The sequence below is a fragment of the Ovis aries genome, chromosome X (assembly GCF_016772045.2).
Source record: "Ovis aries strain OAR_USU_Benz2616 breed Rambouillet chromosome X, ARS-UI_Ramb_v3.0, whole genome shotgun sequence".
Classification (NCBI taxonomy): Eukaryota; Metazoa; Chordata; class Mammalia; order Artiodactyla; family Bovidae; genus Ovis; species Ovis aries.
In genome coordinates, this window is record NC_056080.1 from 122,904,424 (window position 1) to 122,920,110 (window position 15,687).

General features: G+C 43.9%; 1 protein-coding gene across 1 annotated transcript in view; it reads left to right on the forward strand.

Moving 5' to 3' along the window:
- Positions 1 to 15,687, forward strand: part of TRPC5 (transient receptor potential cation channel subfamily C member 5) — a 343,345-nt gene that overhangs the window by 18,964 nt on the left and 308,694 nt on the right. The gene's annotated exons all lie outside the window — the stretch shown is intronic.

The following is a 15,687-nucleotide window of genomic DNA, read 5'->3' on the forward strand; positions in this document are numbered from 1 at the left end:
AGTAAACAAAGAAGGACGTCAACTCCTGATCCTTGGAAATGCCAAACATTTGAGAGGTAAATGGGAGAAGGGAAGCTTTGAGCAGAGGCTAAGGCAGAAGGAAAACTGGAAGTAAGTCCGGCCTTCAAAATCATGGGGAGAGAACAAAAGAAAGTGTGTATCCTCAGCCTGGAGAGCTGTAGCCATCGGATTTGACAGTTTTGAGGAGCCTTGAATAATGTGATGGCTAGAGTCAAGATCAGCAAACCACAACCAGGGGACAAATATGGCCCACCACTTGTTTATATATATGGACTGCAAGCTAAAAATGATTTTCATATTTTTAAAAGCCTGGGGGAAAAAAGTCAAGAGAAGAAGAATATTTTGACAGGCAAAATTATATGAAACTCATTTTCAGTGTCTATAAATCAAATTTTATTGCAATGCAGTCACTCTTATTCATTTATATATCCTCTGTCACTGCTTTCAGACCACAATGGCAGAGCTGAGCAGTAACATCAGAGACTGTATGACATGCAAAGCTGAAAAGTTTTGTTATCTAGGCCTTTACAGAACAAGTTTGTGCACCCTTGAGTTAAAGAATGGGCTCTAATGTCAAATCACTTCTGTTGAAATCCTAACTCTACCACTCACTAGGCTGTGTGACCTTGAACAAGTTACTTGAAAGCTCTAACTGGCACTGTCCTTAAAATGGAGATTATGATGGTACTCACCTCATAGGGTTGTTGTGAGGATCGAAAAAGACAACTTGTACAAAGTACCTAACACAGTGCCTGGTTCATATTAAGAACTTAATGTGAGCTGCTGTTAATGCACTGATGTAGAAATGAGTCATGGAGACAGAAGCCAAAGTGTCATAGGTGGCAAAAGGAATAGGAGATGAAGAGTAAATAATTGGAAACTATCCTTTTGAGAATTTTCACAGCAGCGTTGAAAATGGGGAAGGAAGTAGCTTGAGGGGGTATTCTTATTTTTGATGGAGAGATGCAAACACATTCAAGGGCTGAGAAGGGGAGAATTGGGTGAAGAAGACTGAGCATATGGGAGAAGAAAATTGGAACAACACACTGCAGAGGTAGGAGGCGGAGGATCGAGAGCAGAGGTGGGGAGACCAGCCTTAGAAAGGAGCGGAAACAGCTCAAAACAGAAAATAAAGTTGCATACAAATAGAAGATTTGCCATGGGGTGGAGGAAGTTCATATCTCAAAGACCCTTCTTTCTGTGAGGCAGGAGAGAAGGTCTTCTGTAGTGAGGCAGGGGTCAAAGGGACAGGCTGGATCCCCGACACTGGGACTTTCAAAAGGAGTAGAGCAGACTTCCCCTGGTGGTCCAGTGGCTAGGACTTCGCACTCTCAATGCAGGGGGCCTGAGTTCAATCCCTGGTCAGAGAACTAGATCCCACATGCTGCAAACAAAGATCCTACATACCGCAAAGTTCCTACATACTGCAACTAAGACCCAGCACTGCCAAATTATTTAATTTATTATTTTAAAAGGAAGTCTACCTAAGAGAAGGAAATGCCTACCTACTCCAGTATTCTTGCCTGGAGAATTCCATCGACCGAGGAGCTATAGTTCATAGGGTCGCAAAGAGTCAGACACAACTGAGCACCTAACAGGGTTCCCTGCTGGCTCGGGGGTAAAAGAATCTGTCTGCAATGCAGGAGACATGGAAGACATGGGTTCAGTCCCTGGGTTGGGAAGATCCCCTGGAGAATTAAATGGCAACCCACTCCAGTAATCTTGTCAGGAAATCCAATGGACAGAGGAGTCTGGCGGGCTACAGTTCATGGGGTCGCAAAGAGTTGGACACGACTTAGCAATGAGCACAGCACAGATCCAAGAGATACAAAAGGGAGGTATATGTGGAATGGTCCTGTGGGCTTGGCCGAGCTTGGCAAATAACTTGGTGGCACCAATCTGCATAATCACGTAACTTTCTCTAGAGATACTCTAAAGCCTGGGAGAAGATACCTGAAAGAGAAAGTTGAGTTGGGTCAAGACCTGCAGATGGATTGAAAGACTTGGCAAATGTAACACCCTCACTGGCAACCACTTGATCCCATACAAGCCTGTGCTTGGAACTACTGTCTTGTCAGCAGGCCCTACAGCTCATTCATTTTTATCCTCCCTGGTGTGGCATTGAATTTGCATGATGGCACAGCCTCCCCAGACATTTCTAGATTTCTTCCCCTGAGAGCTCTTTTCAACATGATAACAGAGAGATGATAGGCTGGAAACTCAGAGGAGGAACGAAGACTGTGACTTTTATGGAGAAAGAGTGATCCATGAGCCTAGCTAGTGCCAAAGCTGGCTTGAGTATTATGGGACTCCATGAGCCCAGCAATAAAATCCCTTTCGATTTGCAAGAGGCAAGATGTAAGCTTTATGATGTCCTGATATAGATCAAAATAGAATGCTACAACAGGTAGTATGTTAGGTTTCGTTCCCTCAAGATGCCAGGGGTAAAGTGACAGAGCTAACAGGCCAACTCCTATCTGGACAAACTGAAGACAGAGTGGGAGTTGGGGGACGGGACATGTGTCTTTAGTTGCTGGAGAGGCAGGGAACAATAGTTTGGCCAGGAGTCAAGGTGGCAAGGAAAAAATGGAACAATATGTGCTCCCAAACAGGTGCCGACTAGGTCCCCTGGAGACAGGCACTCAGCTGACACTACAGCAGGGTAGTTCTGAAGACTCTTTACCATAGTGCCTTCACAGAGCTTGAGCCTGGAGAAAGTGGGTCTCCTGAAGCCATGCCCCCATCCCACCTTGACCTTCTGGCCTGGGGCCCAGACAAGTGTGTTCCCCGTAGAGGCTGCCAGGTGCATCAGTGGGTCTGATAAAATGATGGAGAGGACCAGCTTGCCTTCAGACAGCACCGCACATTCCCAAAGCACTTTTTTTTTAAGCAGACTAGTACAGTGTCAAGAGTGCCACTCCAGGAGTCAGGAGTCTTGGATTTAAGTGCTAGCTCTGCCACTTACCAGGACTGTGATCTTAAAGAAGACACTTAACCTCTCTGAACCTCAGCTTCTAGCATTTCTAAAATGAAGATGATAATAACAGTATTGTTCCTAGAGTTGTTGTGAGGACTAAGCAACAGTACTTAGCACAGAGCACTTGTGACAAGCATTCATTAGCTGCTTTCTTCCTCCTTCTCCTCCTCCTCCTCTCCTCCTTCCTCCTTATCTCTTCTTCTTCATCATCATCGTCCTCATTACCATTTAACATAAAGATCTTGAAGCAAGTCTTGCAACAGAATTAAGTCTGCATCTTGGCTCTGTACTTATTGGTCTGAGACCTTGGGCAAGTCACTTGCCTCCCTGAGCCTCCTGCTTCATCCTCAGTTTAAAGCAGACTTGCTGATGAAAACAAGATACCATGTGTGTGAAGTATACAGTACTAGTCAGATGCTCATTTTGTATTTAAAAGGGCATCAACCTGCCTTTACACACAAGAAAAGGGACCTGAGAGGTAAAGGGATCTACCCAATGAAGCAAAGGCCAACCAGGGAGGAGAACCCAAGAACCTCTCTGCTCCCAACCCAGGACTCTTCTCACTCATGCTCTCCAGCAGCAGGTGGTTCTCTACCCAGAAGAGAGGGTCCCATCTGGTCCCAGCAGTGGAGACTCTGCTGATGTGCATGTTTTTCTGCTGCTCACCAACCAGAAAGGGAGCAGCATGGACTAAGTCCCTTTCAGGCAGAATTAGGTCAGAAGCAAGAAGCTCACAGACTTCTCTGAACTCCTGAAGTCACTGAACAGTATTTGCAACTAGAGAGCTCCAGGTCTCTTTATACTCATAATGCTCCCCTTTCTTTACTCCCAGCCGACCTTGGCGTCTGAACCTCCAGCAGGTAAGCACTGTTCCTTTAAGCCTCAGTCCTTAGTCAAAGGATGAACTCCCCAGGACCTGCATACAAGGCCTGCTACCAAGGATTAGTCATCATCTCAGTAGTAGGAATCAGATTCTTCAGCTCTTTTACTCTCTGGGAGGGGAAAGGAGAGAGATTTAAAGTATAGGACACTGCTCAGGCCTCCTGTACAGCCAAAGAATAGTGGAAACAGCAGAGAAGACATTATAAATAGAGGGAGGGATGTAAAACCAGTAGACTGAAAAAGCAGCTCATCTGTACCCTCTCTGGGGATGGAGGGACAGGAAGGACTGAAGAGTCATCCCTAGAAGGTTAAAAGGAGTGTGGACTTGAATGCAAAGGTCAGGGTTCCCATGCTGTGAGCAAATTTTGTAACCTCTCTAAGCCTCCATTTTTTCACCTATAAAACAAGGTGATAATATCATCTACCTCATCAGATTATTTTATGAGTAAGAAGAAATAATGTGTGTGAACCTGCTTATAAATCCCTGCCCAGATATAAGGGATTATTAGGACTCCAACACCAAAGGCACCTGGTGAACTTCCCAAGGGAAGCTCAGGGGTACAGTGACCTTGACAGCTTATGACCAGGTGAGACGCACATGGCACCCCCCCAGCCCCATCTAATGTTACGCAGAGCATATCATGCACCTGTCATGCTTCATCTCTCAGTCCACCTCCCTCCCCATCTCTGGGGGAGTTTCCCAGCTCTCCCCAGGACCAACAGTAGGGCTTAAGAGCTCTGATCCCAGAGCAGAGGAGGTGGACAGTGAGCAGAGGAAAAGATGCTTAGGACTATATTTCTTTCCAACCACAACCTCCAGACAGACAAAACACCCCTGGCACAAGCTGGGAAGGCAGAAACAATTAGGATGACCTCTCAGGGACATGGCTCTGGAGTCATTAAAGCAGTGACATAATTGGCCTGCCAGATCTGAGACGGCAGACGCACATTCCAGCAATATGGCAAAACAGTTGTCTCAGGAAATAAATAAAGCAATATATAAATAATTACTGAAGCTATTAGCTATTTTCTTTCTCTGCCTTTCCCATCCCTGACACTACTGGAATCAGAGGCCCCACAAGGGCAGCAATCAGAGGAAGAGATGGCAGGGAAAGGAATGGCTGGGCCCAGGGACCCCATATGGCCAGAGATTGTTGAAGGCCCTGCAGAAATGTGTGCCTGCAAGTCCCAAGGGGCCCCACAGTCTTCCCTGAGAGTAGAGCAGACAGGGAGGGGCTAAGAGCAACCCCCAGGGAGGGACAGAAGAGAGATGAGACTGGTGAAAGGACAGAGAATACCTAAGGCCCACTTGTCAGGGCTTATGACTCAGCCCCAGAGAGGTGACTGGCTCCGAGCAAGGCTGAGCTTCCAGGTATGTGAAGTGGGGAATGAGAGAGAATGTGGCCGGAGGCTGGGCTGTGCATTCCACCCTGCACGGGCACTCCCATGCACTCCCATGCCTTCCTGTTTTCTTTTCCCAAATAAGCCCTGCACCTAAAGTGACAGAAATGAAGAAGGTCATTATACAGAGGTAGAATCACAGTTGGTAAAAAGGGAACAAGAGCAGCCACAGTAGCCCTCAAACCAGGCCATTTAAACTTCTTTGTACTCTCCACTAGATTGTGTTTATTTTATTAAACCCTTGCTATATGCCCAATACTGCTATACAAATAGTAACTCCTATAATCTTCATTACGGCCATATAATTTATAGGCTATAATAATTCCCATGTTACAGATGATAAAATCAGGACATAGGAACATTAGATAAACTGCCTAAAGCAACACAACTATGGTGAAATCAGGATTTGAACCCAAGACTGTGCTCTTGACCCCCGTATTATGCTTCCTGATAGTTGAAATTCATACTGTATACCTGCTATGTTTTATTGGAATTCTACAGTTGTTTGTGGGCATCCTCCACCAGTCTAAGCATTGCTGGTGGGCTCCATGAATGCCAGCACCAGGCCTTGGTGGGTTACTGCCAAATTCCCAGGGCCTAACGTAGGGACTCAATGACTGAATGAAGCTATTCATGAATTAAAGATTCAGTAAGTATTTGCTGAAAATCAACTAAGTGCCAAACACTATGAAGATGTTTAGGATGGTGGAGAGATGGATAAGACCCATCTCCTTACCCTCAAGCTTGTTTTATTTGTGAAAAAAAAATAATTACAATACTTTTGAGACAGGAGCTATTTTCAATATATGGACAGAATTAGAGACAACTCTGAGTCAAGGGAAGCACAGTCCTGCTTCTTGTGCTTCTGAGCTCCCCTCTGTGCTACCAAGAGGGGAGGTAACATTTGAGCTGTGACTTGAAGAAGTAGGTATTCACAAGCAGAGAACAGGTGTCAGGTGGAAGCATCTCAGGCAAAGAGAAAAGCATGAGGGAAGTCAGAGGTATGCTGGGGACAGGTAGTCTGATGTGGGTGGAGTCCAGGTTATAGGAGTGGGAAAAGAAGATGCCTTTGGAGAGGTAGGTAGGGGCCTACTGCTCAATTCAAACTTGGTCCTGTAACTCGAGGAAAATCATCAACCAACTCTTAAGCAGGGGAAAGATATGATCAGATTTGTGTTCTGAAAATCTCAGCATCATTGAGTGAATGACAGAGGAGAGCATGAAGTTAGGGAGACCACACAATAGGCAGTTTCAATAGTCCAATAGAATGATGGCAGCATCCCAAACCCAGACAACAACTATAGAAAAAGAGAAAAGTCAGTGGAGGTGAGAGATGTTTTTGAAGCTGTATTGATAGCACTTGGTGATGGGATGTGGGAGAGTGAAGGCAAAGAGGGATTCAAGGATGCCTCCCCACAGATGTAGAGAACAAACATATGGATACCAAGAGGGGATAGAGGGAGATGGGATGGATTGGGAAACTGATTAGCATTTATACACTACTATGGAGAAGGCAATGGCACCCCACTTCAGTACTCTTGCCTGGAAAATCCCATGGACAGAGGAGCCTGGTGGGCTGCAGTCCATGAAGTTGCTACGAGTAAGACATGACTAAGCAACTTCACTTTCACTTTTCACTTTCATGCACTGGAGGAGGAAATGGCAACCCACTCCACTATTCTTGGCTGGAGAATCCCAGGGACGGTGGAGCCTGGTGGGCTGCCGTCTATGGGGTCGCAGAGTCGGACACAACTGAAGTGACTTAGCAGCAGCAGCATGTATAAAAATATAGGTAACTAATAAGAACCTACTGTATGGCATAGGGAATTCTACTCAAGGCTTTGTGGTGACCTAAATGAGAAGGAAGTCCAGAGAAGGGATATATGTACGGCTGATTCATTTTGCTGTACAGCAGAAACTGACACAGCAGTATAAAACAACTATACTCCAATTAAATTTAAAAAAAAAGTGACTCCCACTTTCCTGGCCTGGAAAACTAGATAGATGGCATTGCCAAAGACAAATATAAAATATGTGTGGTAGATTAAGATGGGAGTGATGATGAATTTTGTATTAGATCTGTTGTGTTTGAGGTACATGTAGAGGGATTACATACCAGTGGTGATGCCCAGTAGGCAGTTTGACACATAAGCTCAGGAGAGGGAGGTAGAGAGAGATTAGATTTGCTGCTGCTGCTGCTGCTGCTGCTGCTGCTGCTGCTGCTGCTAAGTCATTTCAGTCATGTCCGACTCTGTGCAACCCCATAGATGGCAGCCCACCAGGCTCCACCATCCCTGGGATTCTCCAGGCAAGAACACTGGAGTGGGTTGCCATTTCCATCTCCAATCCATGAAAGTGAAAAGTCAAAGTGAAGTCGCTCAGTCGTGTCCAACACTAGCAACCCCACGGACCGCAGCCTACCAGGCTCCTCCATCCATGGGATTTTCCAGGCAAGAGTACTGGAGTGGGGTGCCATTGCCTTCTCCATAGATTTGCTATCACTATACAAATCAGTCATGGAAACTATGTGGGATTGATCTTTTTTAAAATGACCCAGACCATGACTTGATCCATTCTTTGTTGAAAGAGAACTCTCCAGGTCTTCAGATAAAAAGAGATGGCTTGCTTTTCTGTGACCCCACTACCTAAACTTTTCCCATTGAACATTTCTAGATGATTAAGGAAAATCGGTCACTGATACAGACAAGGCAGAGGGTTGGCTCTCATTCTGAGGGCATTGAACCAGAGACCCTGGGTGCTTCCTTCCCATTTTCAAAGCTAGCTGTCTGAGGTGTGTGGGCTGCAACAGTGAACAGCAGCCCCATGGTCTCTACATTACAGAAGGGCCTTCATCTCTCTTCTACTTGTTTCCCCTCCCACCCCCCACCCGATGACTCATTGACTAGAGGCCCAGAGCAAAGCTTGGCAATAGCCTTTTCTCTTCTGAGAAAAGTAAAGTAGAAGAAAGAGAAAGGGCATCGATGCTAAATTGCTTGGTGCCTTTGAGTGAGCAATTTATCCTCTCTGTTGCTTAGGAAATAATGCTATTTAGCTGATTTACCTCACCAGAAAGCTTTGAGAATCAAATGAACCAAGGAGTCAGAAAATTCCTTTTAAAATATATGGTAGGTGAAATATATCAGAATTTCATGCACCAAGATCCTTGAACTCTACTTTTCAATCTATCATTGTTGCAATCAAGAGTGATATTGTACTCAGCCTCCATTTGCTTTCCTGTATATGATAGAAGTGACCATAGAACTTTATTATTTTGGAGTGTTTGTATGTTTGGGGTGGGATGGGGAATATGTTGGCTTGTAGACAAACTCAATTTTTATAAATGGCTTTGGCATAAGTAAGCAGTTAAAATGCTAAGTGTATTTTTATACACTACCTGACATTATTCTTTTAATCTTTCATATATCTTCCTCAAGTATCTCTGTTGCTACAGGGAATTCATTCAAGCATGCATTACTGAACCAAACCCCTGTAAGGAAAGGAGAAAAAAAAAAAAACTTCCTGTGCTTCTGTGCTTGCTCTGTAGGCAGAAGGCTCCTTTATTTAAATTAATAAAATAAAAATGAAGGCTTCATTAGTTTTGTAGGACTGGTGCTTTAAATTGCATTTTTAAAAAAGCAGCAAGTTTCAATCCCTGAGATGTTTATAGCTCTCAGAAACCAAAACTGAGCATGAAGACATGTGCTCGTATGAAGGAGAGACAGTGTTGCACAGGTGGGAGAGGAGGAAGACATACCAATGAATAAGTCATTCAGCCCCTAAATGGATTGCCCATAAAAGGTAAGCCTGGACAAAACCCACAGACTTGCAATCTGAATGAAATAGCTTGAGAGGTGTATCAGGACACAATGAAATTAATGTCACAGTTTGGGTTGGTCCTGCATACAGTTCAGAGTTCAAATATGCCAGTCTAGAACCTCTACGTCTCTTCAAGTCCCAAGACACAACAAAATGAAATGGACTTTAACAGCCTGAGGCTCATCCTTTTGCAAACTAGCTTAAGACAGCAGTAAACAGCTTCTTAACAGAGAAAGCATTTCTGGTGATTCTTTAGCCTCCATTCTTCAGCCTCATGGACTAAAAACCTGAGTCATCTTACCTTCCACCTTTCCTCTGCCTCACATAATGAAATCAAGTCACTAATTCCTGTTTATCTTCTATGTGTTGTTACTATAGTCCTTACTGCACTTTTCCACTGTGTTAGCCTAGGTACAGCCCTTATCACTTCCTGTCCAGACCACTGCAGTGGCCTCCTGACTGGTCCAACTGCCTCCAGTTTCTCCCTGTCGAGCCATCCTGCAAACTGTCACCAGATTCACTCTTTCTCAACATTATCCTTTGCTCAGAACTTCCAGTGGTTCCCCACTTCATACAGGATAAAGCTCAAATTCCTTTCCCATGTCTCCTAGGCCTTCCCTTATCTGGATCTAACCACTGTTATTATCTCCTTCCATAAACCCTTCACTCTAGAAAAACTGCTACTTGCTGTGTCCCCTGGCACAATCTATTATGCTGCTGCTGCTGCTGCTGCTAAGTCGCTTCAGTCGTGTCCGACTCTGTGTGACCCCATAGGCGGCAGCCCACCAGGCTCCACCGTCCCTGGGATTCACCCGGCAAGAACACTGGAGTGGGTTGCCGTTTCCTTCTCCAATGCATGAAAGTGAAAAGTGAAAGTGAAGTCACTGAGTTGTATCCAACTCTCAGCGACCCCATGGACTGCAGCCTACCAGGCTCCTACGTCCATGGGATTTTCCAGGCAAGAGTACTGGAGTGGGGTGCCATTGCCTTCTCTGACAATCTATTATGCTTCCCCCATATTTGCCAAAGCATGCATGCTCAGTCACTAAGTCATGTCAGACTCTTTGTGACCCCTTGGACTGTAGCTCGCCAGGTTCGTCTGTCCATGGGATTTTCCAGGCAAGAACACTGGAGTGGATTGCGATTTCCTCCTGCAGGGGATATTCCCGACCCAGGGATAGAACCCATGTCTTCTGCGTCTCCTGCATCAGTAGATGGATTCTTCAGCACTGAGCCACCTGGGAAACCCCCACATTTGTCTGTAACATGCATTGAATCAAGAATATAGTTCTTCCTCTTAATGACTTCTGTAAATAGTACCCACCCTTTGAGATTTAGCTCAAATTCTATGTCACCCAGGACTTACCTGGTGATCCAGTGGTTAAGCCTCAGTGCAGGGTGTGCAGGTTTAATCCCTGGTCAGGAAACAGGGATCTCACATGCCAAGGGGTGCAGAATAAAAAAACCTACCTCACCCAAAAAATCTATATTGCATGTCTAGTATGTACCAGAACTTTTAAAGCCTTTGTTAGCCTGCCTAGTGTTTGATGATTGCTCCCTCCTCTGAGTTTATAGGGTAATGTTTAAATTTCAAAATTGCCCTTCTAAATAATTCCTTTATGTTACTATAAGCCATAGTTTTCTGTCTATACTTTTTTTCTTCCCAAGCAGATTAAGCTCCTTGAGAGCAGGGACTTGTTTCTTTATTTCTTTCTATCTACCCCTCATTCCACACCCTGAAGATAACACACTGCCTTGCACATGATAGGAGGGCAATAAATATTTTTTCAATTATTTTTATAGCAGCATATTTACAATCAGAAATCTTATTACTCTGGGAGAGAGTTACTGTCAGGCAGCATTGAAGCAGTCTAAATGAAGCAGGGCAAAAGTAAAATCAGTTATCTTGGGCACAATACAATTGAATTCCAAATCTAGAAGGCAAATATATCTTGCTGATTAAATGGAATAGCCTGGAGATATAAAGAAGGCCCATATCACATAGGAGAAAGAGAAAGATGGCTGTAATGTAGAAAGGAAAATCAAACCATTATATCATTGGGATAAATAGTTTCTGGTTTTAGTCAGGAGAACTAATTCAAAACTGCCAGTAATTTCTAGTTAGGAGTTAGTTTTAGGCTTCCTTACAGATTGTGAATTAGTATAAAGAAAGAGCAAAAAGATGAGCCAGCATAAGAACTTGCTTTTGAACTTTTTCCTTTACTTGCTCTTTCCCTCCATTTCTTGCTATTTCTTACTTCCTGGGGTCCCAACCACCGCTGGAGGCTATGCAGGTACACATACACACACACACACACACACACACACACACATATTCAGGTTTTGAACATTAAGAGTACATGAGTATGTGAGTGTATGTGAGAGCTAGAGAGAGCGAGCTCAAGAGCATACCATTTATTAGGCTTCCCAAGTGGCACAGTGGTTAAGAATCTGCCTGCCAATGCAGTAGACTCAAGAGATGCAGGTTCGATCCCTGGGTTGGGAAGATCCCCTGGAGGAGGGCATGGCAACCCACTCCAGTATTCTTGCCTGGGGAATTCCATGGACAGAGGAGCCTAAGGGCTACCATCCATGGGATCACAAAGAGTTGGACATGACTGAGCATGTATACTTCAATAAAGGTTACTGCTTCCTGGCCTCCTTGATAAAGGTTAAGTCCTAACCCCACACCAAATGCCAGAGACTTGGGAGCTTGCTTCCTGACCCACTCTGCCTTACTCAATTTTGCCTCTTCTGCTTCAGCTCTGATTTCAGGCCCCACATTCTTCTCAGATCTGAAGACGAACATCGTCCTCAGTTTTCCCCCTCAGCACTCCTCCTCAAACATGCCTTTCCCTTCTCTCAACTTGTTCCTGGCCTCCCATTGAAACCAGCCTGCTCTAATACCCAGGGACAAGCCCCAGATATTCCTTTGGGGCTTGCACACCATGAGGAGTCTGACAGATTTGAGCACCAGTTTTCTGTAGGAAATGAAGATACCATCTGTCAATTCTTTTCCTTGTTTTTCCACCTGCCCTGTAGGCTTCAGTATAGATTTAATCAAAATTGAACTTGGCCATACTAGAGTCCAAGAAACCCTGTGGGTGCTTAATTAATAAAACAGTCATAGAGCAGCTTTGATGGCCTACAAGCTGAATCAGACACAAATCAGGATGGAGTCAACCCAGGAAGTGCTCTCCTCACCAATGAAAGGAGATTTCTAAAAATAAAAAAAAAAAGTAGAATATTAAGGTCTGGGAAATGGTCAATTGCTGGAGAGTCTGGGGAAAATCAAGATTAAGTCATGAGGCATCTTCATCTGAGCCCACAAAGAAAACCAAGAAAGATAGGTTTTTATCTTCCCCACTTCACAGGGGAATCATAGAGGCATGAGTATATAGAGAAAGAAAATTGGAGCTAACAAACTCACTCTTTCTTGGAAAGCCTTTCAAAATAGGCACTGTCACTGATTCCCAACCATTCTTTTATCCCTACACCATTCATACAAACAACATCCCCCAGTCAGCAACACATCTCATTTCACAGCATAATTTCCTGTAGGACCTTCCCTTGGGAAGTTCTAGTATGTTTACGGGCAACCCCAGTGGAGAACCACTGAGCTAACCTAGGTTGATCAATTTAACTAAACCCAGGAGACAGAAAGCACCAATGTCTTTGACACAGGGCCTCAGATAAGGTTCTTTATTTCAAATGTATTAATGTCCAAGTAATTTATTCTGCTAAATATATTACACTGATAAGAACACTCTCAGTGTATCAGCATTGGAAAATATTAGATCTTAAATCCTTCAGAAGACATATTACTAGTATTATTCACAACCTCGCTTGAATTTCTGAGTAATATCTTTTATTCCCTTTTGCTTCCAATGCTGAATGCTTGTATATGGCTCTGGGTGGACACCCCTCCCTATGCAGTATATAATTTCATCAGACTGAAGTAGTGTGTCAGGGGTTGTAAATTTAAACGTCTTGGGGCCAGAGGGAGATAACATAAATGTGTGGAGTGGTCAGATACAAGACAGTTGGGAGTGGTGAAAACCATGGTGATCAGGAAAGGATGTGCTCAACCAAAGGACTTAAATTCAAAACTTCTGAAAACCACACACTGGCCAAACATAGGTCTCTAAGTTTTGGACTTAACTTTAGGACACCTTATTTTCTGCCCCTAGTTAGGACTAGAAATGCAATGGATTTGATGAGTCCTTAGTGTCTGTCTGATAGAACATTTGGTCATATTGTAAATCAACCTGAACTACTTAAGGATCAGATTCTAAATGAGGTTCAGTAAAAATCAATTTTAATATCACTTTCATTATTTTATCCTCTGCAACAAAACTTTTACACATTTCTCCTTTGACTGAAATATCTCCATAATGTTTCTTTCATTTACCATCAGCATTGCCCCTAGCTATTCTCTGGGAGAGCCGCTCTGGTATTTTGGAGAGTATAGAGCTGATGCCCTAACTTGGCCCTGTTCTGAGATCAACACCAGTGAAAACCCCAAGAAACAGACACTTCAGGCTTAGTTCCTGAAGTAGGGATGGGCATGGAGTTTCAGAGTTAGCAGAAAAGCACTGGCTTGGTTGCAAGCTCTCTTTTTCTCACCTTCTTAACCTTCCTTCCTTTAAACTGCAGCATGAGATCATTTAGAAGCTTAGCTACCTTGTCCACTGAGTGAATGCTCTGAACTACAGTCTTTAAATGAGGTTTACATCACTAATTTGCATAGTTATAGAAACGGAATTACATCATGTGTCAGAGACTGTAACAACTAAAATAATAGTACACAATGAGAAGCTGTTCTGCCCATAGCAGCTGCAGAGATGTTTTAGATATAACATTTCTTAGAGGGCAGGGCTTCCCTGCTAGCTCAGTGGTAAAGAATCCACCTGCCAATGCAGGAGATATGGGTTTGATCCCTGTTCTAGGAAGATACCACATGCTGCAGGGCAACTAAACCCATGCACCACAACTCTTTAGCCAGTGCTCTCGAGCCTGGGAGTCGCAACTACGAAGCCCATGTGCCCTACAATCTATGCTGCACAACAGGAGAAGCCACCAAAATGAGAAGCTGGTGCACCGCAACTAGAGAGTAGTCCCTGCTCACAGCAACTAGAGGAAAGCCCACTCAACAACGAAGACCCAACACAGTCAAAAATAAATTAAAAGAAAAATTTAAGCTTCTTAGAGGGCAGAGATCATTCCAGGTGTTGTGCATGGACTAGTACCAATTACATATTAGTAATGCAAAAAACAAAAATAACTGCCCAGAAACATAATGGGTTTGTGAGATGGTGGAACCCATGAGTAGTGATGCAAGGTATGGTTGGCAAGTTGGGGTTCTCAGTTCACCATGGTTGGAATTCCATAAACAGCAGTGACACTAGTCAAGATTCAGTATTACTGTTGCAAGCAGAATCCAATGTGCGTTTTGAGCAGGGAATTGGCAGGATGGAGAGAGTCTGATGAAGATTATTTTTGTAAACCTACCCCTTGTGTTTGAGAGGCAGGATGTACATTGGTTAAAGCTCAGGGGTTCTAGAGTCAGACTCTCTGCAGTCTAATCCCAACTCCAAAGCTATCTGTGAGGCAGTTTGCTTAATTTCCCTGTGCCTAGTTCTTTCACCTATAAAATTAGGGTGGTAATAATACTATCTACCCTACAGTGTTGCTGTGGGGATTAAACATGAAGCACATAGAATATGTGATGAATACTCAAATTGATTAACTATTATTAATATACTTTCCCTTAAAAGTCAGTAAGAATTGAAATCAGTACTCACTATTTAAAGGTTTGAAGAGATCTTAAACAGATCATGTCTGCTGTCTACATCTTAGTTGGCTCATTTGTACGAGGTGGTGGGACTATAGCATAGCTTTTTCAAGCATCTTTTTGATAGCACAATTTTTATTCAACATCAGTTGGTGCTTCTTTTTACCTAAATCTTGGTCTAAAGGAATGATATTCGACATATGCCATAGGTCCTCCTAGTCCTCAAGACTAAGAGTGGTCCTTTCCAGGCTGTCTTAACCCCCAACTCCTTGAGACCAGAACGGTAGAATCAAAGGCTCTTGCCCCTAGCTCATCTGCTCATACCAGCTGCTGGAGGACAATAGAGATCATTCTTCAGCAGTGAAAGTTACAGCAAGCATCTGAAGGCAATGCATTGTTTATCAGTGGCTTCATTTTGTTCCCTATCAAATCTAACACTTGTCAGTGGAATTACCCAGACCAGCTAGTCAGTAAAAGGACAGGTTATTGCTTTGGCTTGCTTTCCATCCTGGCCTGTTCTCATGCTGAATGGCATAGTAAAACTGTACTAAGAGGTCTAGCCTAAGAGATCAACTCTAATCTGGGAGTGGAAACTCCAATATTATTCCTTTTCTACTGAGTGGGGGCTCTGGAGGAGTCACTTCACTTCTTTGAAACTGAAGAAAATAGAATTTGCAATCACTGCCCCTGCTTCTCACAAAGGCACTGCATGGGAACCAGAAACAAGATAGGCCAAGGGCTAGAGAAATGGCAAACAGGGATTGCCATTAGGTGATGGCCTCTCTTCATTACCATC